The 17,125-nt window shown below is 41.0% G+C and overlaps 1 long non-coding RNA gene across 1 annotated transcript; it reads right to left on the minus strand.

Moving 5' to 3' along the window:
- Window positions 1-268: 268 nt before the first annotated feature.
- On the minus strand, window positions 269-5,558 carry LOC306845224. Its single transcript, XR_013781975.1, has 3 exons — window positions 5,406-5,558; window positions 4,325-4,424; window positions 269-1,054 (listed from the first exon to the last, which is right to left on the minus strand). It is a non-coding gene; the product is annotated as an uncharacterized lncRNA (long non-coding RNA).
- Window positions 5,559-17,125: the final 11,567 nt, after the last annotated feature.

A 17,125-nucleotide genomic window follows, 5' to 3' on the forward strand; every position in this document is an offset into this window, starting at 1 on the left:
ATTATATACTTTATAAACCATCTTGATGTTACAAAAACTTTTTTTTTTCCAGAATATCCTGGCCACTATTTTTAATATAATTGAAGTAAATGAACTAAAGCTATCAAATCTAAATGCAACATAAAAGTAATCCATACAATGTCTTCTGAATTCTCTGTTTTCAGAAGCCATAGAATCAGATCCAAACTGAAACTGAATAGTTATTCCTTGCTCACCTTGGCACATTCATGAAAGTGCATGAAAAAGATGACAATGTCCAATGAATGAACAATTTTTACAATAGTTTTATGGTGCTTTTGTATACTTTTTAGATGTTCTGATTCATTGTGACAGCATAAAAAACATTCTGTTCACATTTTGTGTACCAGAGCAGACAGAAAGTTAGTTTGAAAGTAATGAAAATAACAGAGAAAAAGAGAAAATAGAATAAATGAAAGTCACATTTAGCAAATAAAGGAAAGGCATGCTTCCTAAGGACTATTCTGTAAAGTTAGCACAAAACTAAGACTAGTTTCAGTGTTTGATGAACTGGCTCTATGTTTATTGTGACAGTGGAATCTGTGAGGCTTTCGGTCAAAATTAGCAACAACAGGATGCCATTTCATTAAAACTTTTCCGCTGCTGAGGCTACAGTCAGGCGCACAATCATCTGTTCAGTTTTACATGAGGTCTTGACCCAGGTTTTTGCACACTATTGAGTCACTTGAATCCTACGTACATACACACTCAGCAGTAACACATAAACACACATTTGTTTCTCCAACCTGTGACAATTACACACACAAATATATGCATACAGCTCATACACACAGCTGACACAGCTGTCTATCGTGCACTTACTATCACTTCCACCCGTATGGTCAAGTTTTATACCCTTTATGGCCTCACGTTTCTCTCTCTCTCTGTTCTCGTCCACATCCTCCCATCTCACAGCAGCAAAGCCAACCAATAGCGTGCTTCGGACAGCCTGCATCTTAACCAATCAGCTTGCCGTTGCTAGGTTAGAGTCACATCTATATCCTGCCCATGAGTTTCTGTACGTCATAGCCCAAACCTAAAGAGAGAGACTGATAGAGTGAGAAATTGAAGTGTGTCACATTACGAACAAAGCGGGAAACTGAAGATGAGGTGGTTTGTTTTAGAAAGAACTTAATTACACATTTTTTCTTAATCTCGATAAACGATTCTAATTATTTCTTAATCAGTCGGAATGAATCAGAGATTTTGTGCCCAGACGGAGGTATCGTGCCAGAACTATTTTTCCGTACCGCTCAGAAGCAGGGATGGTGGCCAGGATGGGACATTTTTCTAGTGTACATGGGTATTGGCATATAGTGCCACATGGCTGCAAGCTGAGGCAGACACATGTAATATATAGCCATATATACTTTATTAACACAATTTGAATTTTTTTCAAAACATTCCCTCACAATTTAATTTTAAATATACATAAGATACAATAAATTACATTTCACTCCATCTATACTGCAGAAAATGCTGCTTTCAGAGAGAAGCTGATTTTGAATATTTTTGTCATGTGGTTTTAACTACATTCATGCACAGCAGATGTCTTCTATATTCTCCAGTAATGAGCTGAGTTTGATAGCCACTGAAGCTATTTCAACTATTGCACAAATATTCATGGTGGCATATTCTGCAAACCGTTCAGTTGACCTCAAAGATTCAAGTAGCTGCATAAAATTATCATGATGTTCTGTTCACAGAAGTACTATGACCTAATTTTTGTTATATTACTAAAGGCTTGATAAAAAAGTCATCAAACTAGGACAACCCTAGGCGAATAACATTTTTATTTCTATTGTTTTCTTTTTCTTTTTTTGCAAACTTTTTAGCTGCATTTTTATATGTAAACTTTTTAATTAACTTGGGTAAAAAAACAAGAAACAAAAGACAACAATTCACTAATATTAATCAAATTGAACAAAAATAAAGCATGAACAGAGTTCAAGGAAGATGGTGGGAAGTTCTGTGCCATTTCAGTCCACATATTATAGTTCGAAGACAAAATTAGTTTACATATATAAGACTCAATTAATCTTTTTTTTTTTTGGGAACATATTTTAATACACTTACAGTATTTGTGCATACAATGGTTCAAATATCGGATGTTTATCAAGTATGTTTTGCAATGGTTATGAAATATTGTGGATTAAAAAAAAGTCTCTGATTTGAATGCTTGCTACTTCAACTTCTCTTGATTCTAGCTTCTTTCTCTCCTACACTCTCAAGTCAACTTCAAAAACAGAGCACTAATAAGACCCAAGGAACAGTTGCTATGTTTCATAGCATCAAAGGGAATAGTAGATTTAGCTGGTGAAATCCAGAAAACTTTATGGTGCTCTTTTCACCCTTCTACTGAGACTGACCTTGAAAGGGCCTTTTATTGACTAAGAAGAAAAATGGGTGAAAAAAAGTGTCACAATATGGGGAAGATTCAAAGATGTACTTGTTTGGCTGCATGTGCAGTGACATATTTTCTATAATTCGAAGCATTATTATTAGAAAAAAAGAGGTTGCCAGTTCAATGAATTAGAAATTAAGTAACTTTACTCATTAATATTCTTTCCAAATGAGGCTTTTGATCAGAGTTCATGTAGAGGACATCCAAGCCTCCTCTACAGAAGGGCAATTAGTTTGGCAATGCCCCCTGGTGGAATGAGTGCGGAAGGCCTCTCTACACAGTGTCCTCTTCATTAGTGCAGTTATGCTAACTGACTCTGGGTCAGCTCAACCGCAAAACTTGTAAAAAATTAATGAGGCTTTTATGAGGAAGAATAGCTGACACTGGCAACAAGCCATACCGAGCTTCCCTGCTGTCTCTTGTCGATCTGCCTTCATCCCGCTCACCTTTTTGCCCTCTCTGAAAGTATTTAGAAATTAATTAAGCTCTATAAGTAACCCCTCTGTGCTTTCTACCTGGATCCAGGTGGATGTATGTGGAAAGCAGCTCCTGTGCTGTTGCATCATGTCCTGCTGCTCTCAGAAGTTTCAGCACCCTGCCAGGCCTCGGATGATGGGGTTCATGCTTAAAATGCACACTTGGAGCCCAAGCCCCCCTCAAGGCCTGACAGCTAGCCGTCTGGGCCACAGTCAACCAGAGTTCAGCTTTTGAAAAGTACTGGCAAGGTATCGAACAACTTCCTGCCACACGGAGATGAATGAGGCCAGTATGTCTCTCTGGCTCTGCTCTGGGTGTAGAGAGGAACGCAGAGGACCTCATGGGCAACACCTGGCAGTAGTGTGGTGTCAGTCTGACCCAAATGTGGTCAGGCCCAATGGAAAACTGTTAGAGAGGCGAGGGAGTAAGACGAGATGCCCGTGACTCAACTCGAGCCTCACCTAGACAATTAAGTTTTTAGTGGTTCGCGTCTACTTTGTGGATTACAGGTTTTAATAGAGTGCATTGGTGCCCGCCCATTTTTCAGTTACGTTGGTTCTGAAAGTATTTTTTTTAAATGAATGTTAAATTAAGTGAATCACAACATTACAAACTTATGTGAAGCAAGAAAGTATTTGAAAAGGTACAAGACTGTGTACTTAACACCACAGTGATGGAAAGAACTAAGCAATGCGAATTACATAACCAAATTAAAAAGGATGGAGAAATATAAAACTATTCATTTAAAGTTATTGATTATACCTATAAAAATTATATATTTTAAGTTTATTGCAAGATGAGCATAAATATACACAAATATTTAAGTATTTTGATAGCATAGTGAGATCAACTGGATTGCATCAATTGTGAAGCTTCATGGGAGTGGATTTTCCTTGTAAGCACTTTTGGTTCAATTTGCTCACATTGATTGCTACAGTTTTCTGTACACATGGGTAATGTAGTTTTTCACCACAAATTCAACTGTTAATTTTTTTTTTTTTTTTTAAGGATAGCATGATCCATTAACATCAGTTAACAACCTCAGAATTCACTGTACATCTGTCTTTAAAGGTTTATGTTATCCTTAAAATTAAATTTGGTCACACTTTATATTAGGTGGCCTTAACTACTATGTACTTACATCAAAAAAATAAGTACAATGTACTTATTGTGGTCATATTGTATTGCAACACACTTTTGCTGCCATTGAGGTGGGATATGGGTAAGGTTAGGGACAGGTTTGGTGGTATGGGTAGGTAAGACACATTATTGTGCACACTGATCTAACCACAGAGATGTGAACAGACTTTGAGTCATTCCTGCAACAGATTCTGTTCAACAAGTGAAACAAGTACCTGACATTTACTTATTTCCATGGATTCAATAAGAAAAAAACATAGTTAGTAGTCAAGGATCTTGTTTTACCATAGAATATCAGTGTAGTTGACCATCTGATGTTGGTACAGCGCTCTCAGAGGAAAACATCTTGAAGAAAGTCATCAGGATTCATCTGTGGTTCAGGTACCTGATTCAATAAAATACAAACAACCAAAAAAATAAACATTTGTGAGCATAGACTCATGCATGCTTTGTACTATCGTACACAAAAAAAGACATTTTATATCTGAGAAACTAATTATTATTGTTTAGTACGTTATTAAAATCTATTTTTGAACAGAGTAGGCTATTAATAATAAACATGTTGTAAACATACTTAGACTCGTAGCATTCATCATGTTACAATGTACTCTCATATTACTTTTATTGTTTTATATAGAGCATGAAAACAACAGTTTGGGGGAAAAAAACAAAAAAACACAACTATGATTTTGCAGTCATATAGTCTAGTATGCATGATTTTATAGAAGCTGTTATGATTCTGCAGCATTAGACTCAAGTATGCTGTGAACCACAAAAGGATGTAATTTGTACTATAAAAAATATTGTATATCTGATAAACTATTTATTATTGTTTAGCACGTTATTTAAAACTATTTTTGAACAGAGTAGGCTATTAATAATAAACATGTTGTAAACATACTTAGACTCGTAGCATTCATCATGTTACAATGTACTCTCATATTACTTTTATTGTTTTATATAGAGCATGAAAACAACATTGTGCGTAAGAAATTTAAATACAATGAATTGTCCATCATATTCAAACACTGTAGTCTGGAATTACAGTTTGGGAGAAAAACTATGATTTTGCAGTCATATAGTCTAGTATGTATGATTTTATAGAAGCTGTTATGATTCTGCAGCAATAGACTCAAGTATGCTGTGAACTACAAAAGGATGTACTTTGTACCATTAAAAAAAGGATCTTTTATATCTGAGAAAATAATTGCTATTGTTTAGCACGATATTAAATCTATTTGTGAACATTAAACATTCTTAGATGTGTAGCATTCATCATGTTGTCGTTTGGGAAAAACCCAACTAAACGCGTTCAGGTTTGTCACAATAACACGCTAACTAATGCAAAAAATAAGTATTTACTTACTTATCAGATCGATCGATGTCTTCTGGATGAACTCTCCTCTTATTCTGAGGTAAATCCAGCCTTTACTCAACGCATCTTCTTCCAGAAACGAACAGTAGCAGAGATGAACAGAATCTCGTGACTGTTTGTTTGTTGTTGGGCGTCTCCAAGCGCGCGCGCGCGCGTCACGTGGTTATTTACATGTGAACAGGAGGGGGTGGGATCACATTAGAAATAATGAGTTAGACTGGACAGACTGAACATCCTGTCGGTTTCATACAGATTACTTTATCACAGAACATTTGTTCGACAACACTTACTTCAGTTGAAAGCAGACACTTCAGGCTTTCTATAGAGATAACTCTCATGTTTCTGTATTGAGTATTTGCTGAGCTACACTTCATTTTAGCGACGCGTTACTATAAACAGATCGCGGAGAAGGAGAAGACAGAGAGTGCACCCTGTTTGTTTTCTTTTTTCCCCAAAACCACAAAGTTTTGTTGTAATCGTGAGTGTACTCAAAAAAAGTAGACACTTAACAGTTTCGATTGATGTATAACACTTATTTGTGTGACCAAAATCAACAGAGTATTTTTAGTGTCTTTTGCACTTATCTTAAAAAAACGAGTTCGTATCGCAGGCGATACAGCCGACCCCAAAGGGTTAAGGGTGGGTTAAGGTGTAAGGGATGGGTCAACAGAGTAATTATAAATGTAATTACAGAAATAATTATAGATGTAACTACATATAGGTATATTTAAAAATATAAGTACAATGTAAGAACATGTATTTACACAATAAGTGCATTGTATCAAATGATTCATTTAAATGTAAGTGCATAGTAGTTAAGGCCACCTAATATAAAGTGGGACCATAAATTTCATAACACATTTAAAAAATAATGTAATATGCAAGAAAGGATGCTGATTGTTAGCACTTAGCATAAGCATTTTAAGGACATTCAGAAAACAAATCAGTTGTTGATTTTTATTGTTTTGATTCTTTCTCCTCGGGTGAAAATCCCAAAGACTTTGACAGTAATTGGGAATTTAGCTCCATGCACAATAAAACACCCATGCGTGCTATTATGGCCAGATTGCGCGTCCATTGTCACATTATAAGACAATGTGTTCTCAATTATGCCTCTTCGGTTGATCATATCAATGCATTTCACATACTGCCTCTCATAAATCTTCCCACATAAAAAAAAAAAAAAAAAATCTCATTACCAGCTTTCCGATTCATTGCATGACTCACTGTTCATAAAAATTCAATTCAAAGGACAGACTCAAAATCTGTTGTTTCAACACATTGGCACCTTTAATTGGTGCTTTGTAAACTGTTGAATGAGGGACATTATCTTGTGAGGTCACTGACTGCATGTTAAATGACTAAAATTGTTGTTTGTCAGGCCACCTTAAGTATGTCAATTTAGAAAAACATATGCAGGACTCTGGACTCTTTCACAGATTGTGATGATGCTTTCCCACAGTAATTAGCTCCGTAAATCTAATTTTTAACATAGATTTTTTCTTTTAAAAATAAAAATTTAACACTACATTTTGTATCACCTAAACATTAAGTAATAAATGAATAAATAGCTCTGTTGGGGCTTTGAATACAGGAAGTAAATTTAAATTTGACATTTCTTTCTAATTGTCTCAATCCACCTCTGTAACTTTTGTCATGAAAACACAATAGTGGATTTTTTATTTTGCTCCTTTACCTCTAGAAGTTCACCCATAATTGTTATAAGGGTCCATATGGTGCGGTCTCAACCTCTAATTTTAGAGAAATACTTTCCTTTACTAACAATACCACTTCTGTGACCCATTTTTAACCAGTTTGGGATAAAAATAGCTGTACACGGAGCTGAATATAATGGATTTAAAAGCCCATTACTTCAGCCATGAAATAAGGTGGTTTGACTCAGAGTTGGCTGCACATCAGAGGAAGCCATATCTCTTGTTGTAGTGATTCATACCCCACCTTCCACTTTTGGGTTAACCACAAATTAGGAATCTTCAGGAGAGCACGCAAGAGGCCAGAGAAATCCATAAAGAAGAATTAAGTAAAAGGTAGTTATTCCTCCATTAGATGCACAGGTAGCCAAACTGCTGGAACCATGGGGCTTAGAGGTGGCACCGTTCCAGTGTTATCTCAACTCACATGGGAAACACTAGAGAAATAAGGGAACAGGCTGGTTCTTTATCTGTAAAGAGAGCTGATGTCAAAGTGAGAAAGCGAAAGAAAAGAGGGATTGGCTATAGATGTTGTTTTCTATCTCGTGCTGTAGCTCCTTCCCCGCAATATCTTAAGTTACATTTCCCGCAGATTTTAAGGAGCCCCATGTGTTTCCATTTAAATCCAGAGTTACTGCATCTGTAATTGGTACTGAATAATTAGTTTGGGGTGTTGACAGAAAAGCAATACATACCACAGCAATAAGACTAAGTTGTAAAGCAAGGTTGAGGTAAGGAGAGACTAGAGATACATTTAACCCTTTAATCACCAAGACTGCATTTCAGCAAGTGATAATACAGAGGGGGGGGGTCAACCGTGGGGTTAATTAAAATGGATAAGGAGAGGTTTAAATTATACTTTTCTTTTATGGGCAGTAAACGCACATACATGCTGAGCAAAGGAAACCAGTTGCAATTACAACATGAAATGTGGTTTTGCGACATCGAGGGACTTATCTGCATGCGAGTAAACTATAAACTGTCGACGTTAGCACTCTGTGGAAACTAGTTTAGGCAAATGCACTCATTGCAAGCCTTTGTGAGGTCTATGTATAACCCAAAATCCTCCCGGACAGTCAGAGGTCTGTTCTCTTATCATTTCCAGCCAATGCGCTGCATCTGCAGCACACCCAGATTTTCTCTTTGGGGCATTAGATGAAATAAGACGGTTATTAAAATGATATCTCGCAGGGCTAAGAGTTCATCTGTCATATGATAAGAGCTCACAGAAGCTTGCATAGATGACGGGTCGGACCGCTGAATAACCCTGATCATTATATCTCAATCATTAGACAGCAAGAGAAGCATTGTACGCTTAAATAATGCTCACTTAACTCTGTGTTTTATAGAGATTGCCTATTCTAATTAAAGCAGCAGACAGATGCCCCTATTATGAAACATGTTAGTGAAGTCGGATGGGAAGTGCATGTCACGTCTATCAAGTCAACCCTTTCTAGGTCATCTCCCCAAAACCTGCTCTCTTATCAAAGTTTCACACATATCCTTGTCTTTTATCTGCAGATGCGTTCGTCTGGTGTGTACGGTCTTCGTCATGGCAACGGCTTCTATCTTATTTCATGATTTTAATTATCCCCTAAGAGACTAAAGCAGTTTGTCGCAAGCTCGTTAACAATTCCGCAGAGGGATCAGATAACCCTTCGTTCTCTGTCTCTCTCGTTCTCACTCACCCTGTCCAACTCCAACTGCTTTTCTCTGCCCTGCCACATTTTCCCCTCTCTACTTCTCAAATCAATGTCACGCACAGGCAGACAACTCGAGAGTCAAACTGCGGTCACCACACTCACTTGCATCATTTGAAACTGAAGGGGGTTGAAACTTCCAGTGTATTTCATATCCTAGATGCTCAACTTCATAACTTCATGAGAGGGGCAGAGAGAGGGAGGTGGAAAAGTTTTTTGTTGAAATGTGAAGACTTCTTGAGGAGAAGGAGAAAAGATTAGAAAAACTGCTTTTTAACTAAGATCAAAATTTTATCTAGACAACTTTACGCATTGATTTTTACACAAATCACCAATATTAGAGCAGAATGAGTAGGAAAAATGCAAAAATGTTTTCCATTTAAAAATTTGGGAGGCTTCCGGTATGGCGTTGACACGTGTGTCAGCATAGTGAAAGCGCTCCCATACGGCTTGGTGTTTAATCCTCTGTCTAATATATTACATATTATAATCTAAACTGGATTTAATAACATGTAGGGGGACAAAGCAAAAAAAGCTAGGATTACACAACAATCGAAACCTGAAAAGACTGAAGAAACAACACAAGGAATGGCTGAGACAGATGCGGCCGCTGATAACCTGTCAGCCAGTATTGCGGCGATACACGTGGACATTAAAGCTTTCCGGGTGGATATTAAAACCAAACTGGCTGCCTTCCGAGATTCTCTTGCGAGGGATGTGAAAGAAGAGCTGAGCAACTTTAAACAAGAAGTAAACCAAAAACTGAACGGGCTTGTCACGGACCTAAATGTCACGGCAGAGAGGATCGATGAAGTGGAGCAACGAGTTGCAGAATTAGAGGAAAATGTCGCTGAGTACAAAGCGGTACTCGGTCAAAGCATCCAAATTCAAGATAACTTACAAGAGAGATTGTTAGATCTTGAAACGCGCTTACGTAGAAATAATATCCGGATTTTCGGAATTCCGGAAGGAAGCGAAGGGAATAATGTCCAAGAACTGGTGGAATCGATTATCAAAACAGAGCTGTCACTCAGCGACTTGGACCTCAAAATTCAACGGTGTCACAGAGCACTCGGACCCAAACCACCCGCTGATGCATACCCTAGATCGGTGGTGGTATTCTTCCTGGAATATAAGACGAAGGACTTGGTCCTCCGTTCTGCATGGAGGAAGAAAGAAGTGCACTGTAATGGAAAAAGGATTTTCTTTGACCAAGACTATCCACCTGAGATCCAACAGAAGAGACGGGCATTTGCACCGATTAGGAAAATTCTGAAAGAGAAAGGGATTAAGTTCCAAACGCCACCGCCAGCGAAACTGAAAGTTTTTCTGGAAAACGGCCTGGTTATATATAACACGACGATGGAAGCTTCGAAAGACTTGAAGGAAAAGGGACTGATAAGTAGCAAAGAGGCAACTGGAGTAGGGCCTTCTGGAAAAGTGAAACCAAGGCTTTGGAAAAAGGTCAGCGTGACATCAAAGAAAAGTAAGGAAGCACATCGAGCGAAGATCCGGGAGAAACTGCATGGATTTCAAAGAGAATATACTTTCTTTTCCTCTGCCCATATGTCTCACTCTGGAATTGATTATTTTTTTATGTTTGGTTCAGAACGACATAGGGTGAAGGACTGTGAAATAGGAGCAAGAGACATCTCAGACCATTCTGGAGTATACCTTACAGTGTTCCTGGACAGTAAAGCTAAAAAGACATTCTGGCGACTCAATATTAATTTAAATGATTTAGCATGTGTAGAATATGTTAAAAAAGAACTCTCTGAGTACTTAATACATAATGATAATGGAGAGGTGATACCCTGTACCCTATGGGATGCAGCTAAGGCTGTTATGCGAGGTAAACTCATAATGCGGGCATCACAGAAAAAAGAAAAGAAAAAGAGAAATATTTCAAGAATCTGAACATACAACTTAAAGAGTTAGTGACTAAATATGGTAAGAAAAATGATCCAACTATTTTGAAAAAGATAAAAGAAGTTAAATCGGAACTTTATAAAATATATGATGAACAAATACAATTAAAACTGAAATTTATAAAGCAGAGATTTTATGAAGACGGTCCAAAAGCAAAAAAGCTTATGGCTTGGAGAATAAGGAAACAGCAGGCGGAGAGGAGTATAATTAAAATTAGAGATCCCAGAACTAAAAAGATATGTCATAAATTGGAAGCAATACAACAGGCTTTTTGAAGGTACTATAAGGAATTATATACTCAGAAAAATTATATTCACCCTGCAAGCATACAATAATTTTTACACACATTGGATTTACCATCAATTGGATCAATACAAAACAAAATATTAACTCAAAATATAACAACAGAGGAAATAAGTAAGGCTATATCAAAACTTAAAACAAATAAAGTACCAGGAATGGATGGTTTTTCTGCTGAGTGGTACAAAACATTCAAGGAACAATTGATGCCAAAGATTCATGAATGCTTTAATTACACCTTAGAGGACGGTGACCCCCCAAGATCCTGGAGAGAGGCTGTAATATCTGTAATTCCAAAAGAAGGAAAAGATCCGCTAGAATGTAATTCATACAGACCTATCTCAGTCCTAAATATTGATTATAGACTTTATACATCCATACTGGCTAAGCGATTAGAATATATTCTTCCAGATTTAATAGATACAGATCAGACAGGTTTTGTAAAACAAAGACAGACATATGATAACCTACACATAATAAAACTAGCACCCTTTTAATTAGTCTAGACGCAGAAAAAGCGTTTTATTCAGTAAACTGGGATTTTTTATACTTGGTTCTGCTACGTTTTGGGTTTGAAAATGATACTATTCGAATATTTAAATCTTTATATTTAACCCCTATAGCAAGAATTAAAATTAATGATGACATTTCTGAACATATTACTTTAGAAAGGGGATGTTGACAAGGGCCCATAAAGCCCTATCCTATTTGCGTTATTTATTGAACCGTTGGCACAGCTAATCAGAGACAATACAGAAATAGGAGGAGTGGTAGTTAAGGATATAGAACACAAGATTTGTGTATACGCTGATGATGTATTATTGTTTCTTACATACCAAGAACATAGTTTACCAAAAGTGATGTATTCTCTTGAAACATTTGGATTATATTCAGGATATAAATGAAATATACATAAAACACAGACTCTAGTAACTCAAGTAATAAAATACGTAATGAATACACATTTAAATGGGATACATCCTCCATCAAATATCTTGGAGTTCAAATTCCTGCAGACCTATCAACTATCTATAAAATTAACTATTGTCCCATTACAGAAATTATAAAAATGGACTTGAACAGATGGCTTCTCCTACCTTTAGACCTACATAACCGAATAGAGATAATAAAGATGAATATATTCCCACGATTACTTTTCCTTTTTCAAGCTTTACCAATAAAAATACCAAAAAGGCAATTTGATGAATGGAAAAAACTAATATCCCGTTTCATCTGGAAAAGTGGGTAACCTAGAGTGCGATTTAACACACTACAACTTCCTAAAGATCAGGGTGGGAGAGGTCTACCATTGTTAGACGATTATTATAAGGCAGCACAGCTAAGACACTTGGTTTGCTGGTGTAACGATGAATATTCTGCAAAGTGGAAAGACTTTGAACAGTCACAACTTGAATTACCTCTTCAAGTATTACTAGGAGATAGAAATTTTCAGCAGACACAGTTACATAAATTGAACTGTTTGACAAAGATTCCATTGGAAATTTGGTATAAAGAATGAAGGAATTGTAAAATTGAAAGACAAGGAAGGATACTAAGATGGGTGGAACATGACTTACAGTTTAAACCAGCAAGACTGGATCTTAGATTTAAGCAATGGAGTTTACAGGGTATAACTGTTATATGCATGTGTCAATTTGATTTAATTTCTTTATTTTCTTAAATCTGTGGGTAGATAGTATTTATAGAGTTGTAACTTTTTAGTTTTAGTTACTTTTTCTTATTTGTAAGTCGCTTTGGACAAAAGCGTCTGCTAAATGACAAAAGTAAAAAAGTAAAGAGTGTAAAGACCATCGACTCTACCGTGCGACTCCACCGGGCAGGGACACCGGCAAGGGATAGTAGTAGCTTTTTATTTAATTTTTTCATTGATATGTTTATTATTGAAATGTTGTTGTTATATGCATGTGTCAATTTGATTTAATTTCTTTATTTTCTTAAATATGTGGGTAGATAGTATTTATAGAGTTGTAACTTTTTAGTTTTAGTTACTTTTTCTTATTTGTAAGTCGCTTTGGACAAAAGCGTCTGCTAAATGACAAAAGTAAAGTAAAGTAAAGTAAAGTATAACATTCTTCTGCCTTATCTCTACCGAGAATGGACTAGAGTTTCCAACAACTTTCTCATAAATATAACTTAGATAAACAAGACTTTTTCTGTTACCTTCAAGTTAGACATTATTTTAATAAAAATATAAGAGACCCAGAGGATACGGGATCAACAGATAGTACAGATATTTGTAGATACTTATAAAAAGAAGGTGAATAAGAAACTTGTATCAAGAATGTATTCCTGTTTAATGTCAACAAAAAAAACATTCAACAATGTATGTGAAACAAAAATGGGAAAAGGAAGCCAATATAACTATAACAGAAGAAGAGTGGTTAACTATGTGGAGAACACAGATGACCACAACTAATTCAGATTCATGTAGGGAATTTACTTGGAAGAATATAATAAGTTCGCTTTCAGGAACGTCGAGCTGCGTCCGAAGACGCTATGGGAACGCTCTCAGCGTCATTCCGCTCTGAATATCGTATGCAATCAGTCCAATAGAAGGGCGAAGCGTCACGGGCGGGGTGACGTCACGACCAGGAAGTATATAAGCACGTGAGGCGGCGCCCGCGTTAGCTTTCTGTCATTCAGCAAGCGCTCTGTGTGTGTGTGTCAGTCCAATCTGTCTTGTGAGTCTTATTTACTGTTGTTTGTCCTGAGTGAAAGTGACAAGAATGCCTAAAGCTAAGACCAAGGCAGGGGGTGATCTCAGATCATGTTATAGGTTGTGTGTTAGTCCTTGCCCGCGCTACATTACGGGTGAGGACACACATGATCTGTGCGTGGTCTGCCTGGGTGCGGAGCATGCGGCAGCGGCTCTCGAGGGAGCCGTTTGCCCGCACTGTGAGCGGCTCTCGCTGCGCACACTCCGCACCCGGAGGGCTCTCTTTGAGAAGGGAGCCTTTGTGAGCGTCCCACGCGGTGCTGGCCCCGCTCTTGCCGAGGCAGAGCGGCGGCTGCACTCGTGGGGTTCACAGGCTGATTTGGCGGACGAGAGTGAGACGGGAATTTCCCTATCTTCTCCCGTAACCGCCAGATCTGGTGCCCCGTCTCTTGAGGGAGCGGTTCCTTCCTCTCGGGACGAGGGCTCGGAGCTCCGTCTCTCATCCTCTGAGGAGGCTGAGGCGTCGAGCGCCGACGAGGGTTCGCCGCCCACACCCCAGTACGAGGAGCTTTTAGAGGTGGTTACTAGGGCAGTGGCCAAGCTTGACATCAGTTGGCCCCCCGAAAAATCAACAAAGCCGCAGCCAAGTCTATTAGATGAGCGTTTTCTGCGCTCGCGGCAACCACCTCACCGCAGGAGCCTTCCATTTTTCCCCGATCTCCACGCTGAGGTGTCGAGATCGTGGTCGAGACCGTTCTCGTCCCGCCCGTTCGTCCCCGCATCATATTATTATGGCAATGTGCGGGACCTGGACGCGTGCGCGTACAGGACGATGCCGCGGGTTGAACGGACACTTGCGAGCTATCTGTCCCCGCTCACGGCGTCGTCCTTGAAGGCTCCTACCCTGCCTACTAAGCCTCTGCGCACGACTTCATCCTTAGTGGGCAGGGGGTATGCGGCAGCAGGCCAGGCCGGTGCGTGTCTGCACACCATGGCGGTGTTACAGGCGTACCAGGCCGAACTGCTGAGAGAGTTAGATGAGGGCGACGAGGTTAGGCCAGAAGATATTTCTGAGCTGAGGAAGACCGCTGATCTTGCCCTCCGCGCTACCAAGGAGTCGGCCCGTGCCATCGGCCGCTCCATGGCAGCTATGGTGGCGACGGAGAGGCACCTGTGGCTGAACCTGTCTGAAATTCAGGTGAAAGACAGGTTCTGCCTCATGGACGCCCCGCTTCAGCCTTCTGGTCTGTTCGGCGACGCAGTCAGTTTGGTCGTCGACAGATTTCAGGAGGCTCGTAAGCAGGCGGAGGCGTTTCAGCGGTTTCTCCCTCGCCGATCTCTAACTCGGGGGACTGCTGGGCGGGAGCAGTCCCCTCCGCATACCAGCTCCTCGTACCGGGCTGCGCAGAAGCAGAGCGTGGCCACTCGTGCTCCCCCGCGGCGGAGCCGAGTGCGGCGGCGCTCTGCGCCGAGTACCTCTAAGCCGAAGGCTGATCTTCGGGATACCCTTATGGCTAGGAGGTCCTCGGCACACAAGTCCTGATGGGCGTGCTCCAGGACTTCGGAGGGCGGCCCCTACTGGGGTGGAGCGGCTTACACCGCGGTACCCGGTGACCGTCTCCCCTCGGTGCCCTCCGGGGATCTGTCTGTCAACCCTGCAGTTCCAGGGCACAGTAGGTCCCAGCGAGTGCTGTTCTCAGAGTTCCCTGCCGGTTCTGACTGCGGGCCTGAGAAACTCGCCTCAAGCGCCAGAGACCGCGTCTTCCTCCGGAGAGCCGCAGCAAGACAGTGGTCTGGCCATATCTCTAACACCAGAGGTCAGTCTCGAGAGACTGATTCCCTTAGTAGATCATCTGGCGGCCTAGCAGCGGCTGCCAGATGTGTCTCTTTGGGTCCTGCGGACGGTAGAGCGTGGTTATTCCATCCAGTTCGATGGGCCACCTCCGCCGTTCAACGGGGTTTGCGTGACTACGGTCCGCCCCGAGCAGGCTCTGGTTCTGGAACAAGAAGTCGAGAATTTAGTGAGGAAGGAAGCCATCGAGTTGGTTCCTCCTCACGAGACTCACGCCGGCTTCTACAGCCGATACTTCATTGTCCCAAAGAAGGATGGGGGGCTGAGGCCCATATTGGATCTGCGAGCTCTGAACCGCTCAGTCAGAAAGCTGAAGTTCAAGATGCTTACAGTCAGGCAGATTATATCTCAGATCAGGTCCGAGGACTGGTTTGTCTCGATAGATCTCAAAGATGCCTATTTCCATATATCCATCCTTCCCTCTCACAGGAAGTTCCTGAGGTTCGCTTTCGGGGGGAAAGCGAATCAGTATCGGGTTCTTCCTTTCGGCCTAGCACTCTCACCCCGCACTTTCACCAAGTGTGTGGATGCGGCACTGGTCCCGTTGCGACTGCAGGGCATCCCCATACTCAACTACATCGACGATTGGTTGATTCTCGCTCAGACAGAGCAGTTGGCGGTTCGGCATCGAGATGTCGTTCTCGCCCACATGAGAGAGTTGGGGTTGAGACTCAACGCCAAGAAAAGTGTGCTGTCTCCAGTTCAGAGAACCACTTATCTAGGCGTGGTATGGGATTCGACCACGATGCAGGCGTGGCTGACCCCTGCTCGGATCGAGTCGATTCTCACGGCAGTCAAGAGAGTGCGTCAAGGCCAGCCATTCACTGTCAAGCAGTTTCAGAGGCTGCTAGGGCTTATGGCAGCAGCGTCCAGCGTGATTCCTTCTGGCCTGCTGTACATGAGGCCCCTACAGTGGTGGCTCAAGAACAGGGGGGTCTCCTTGAGGGGAGACTCGCTCCGCGCTGTCAAAGTGTCACGCCGTGGTGTCCGTGCCTTAGACATGTGGAGAGATCCTCAGTTCTTGATTCAGAGCCCGGTGCTGGGAGCTCCGTGTCGCCGTGTCTCGCTAGTGACGGACGCATCCCTCACCGGTTGGGGTGCGGTCATGAGTGGCCACCCTGCCCGTGGTCTGTGGAGTCGACGCCACCAGTCGTGGCATATCAACCTGCTAGAGATCCTAGCTGTGTTCCGTGCACTCAAGCACTTCCTCCCGGACCTAAGAGACCGCCATGTGCTGGTGCGCACCGACAGCACGGCAGTAGTCTCTTATATCAACCACCAAGGAGGTCTGAGGTCGTGCCCCTTGTACAAGCTGGCGCGCCAGATCCTGGTGTGGGCCCAGGGCAAGCTCCTATCCTTGAGAGCTATTCACATCCCTGGGCATCTCAATGTGGGAGCAGACGTTCTGTCGAGGCAGGGGCTGAGGCCCGGGGAATGGATGCTTCACCCAGAGGTGGTGAAGCAGATCTGGAAGGTCTTTGGCCAGGCACAGGTGGACCTCTTCGCCACTCGAGAGTCAGCGCAATGTCCCCTCTGGTTCT

Source organism: Barbus barbus (assembly GCF_936440315.1).
Source record: "Barbus barbus genome assembly, chromosome: 25".
NCBI classification, from domain to species: domain Eukaryota; kingdom Metazoa; phylum Chordata; class Actinopteri; order Cypriniformes; family Cyprinidae; genus Barbus; species Barbus barbus.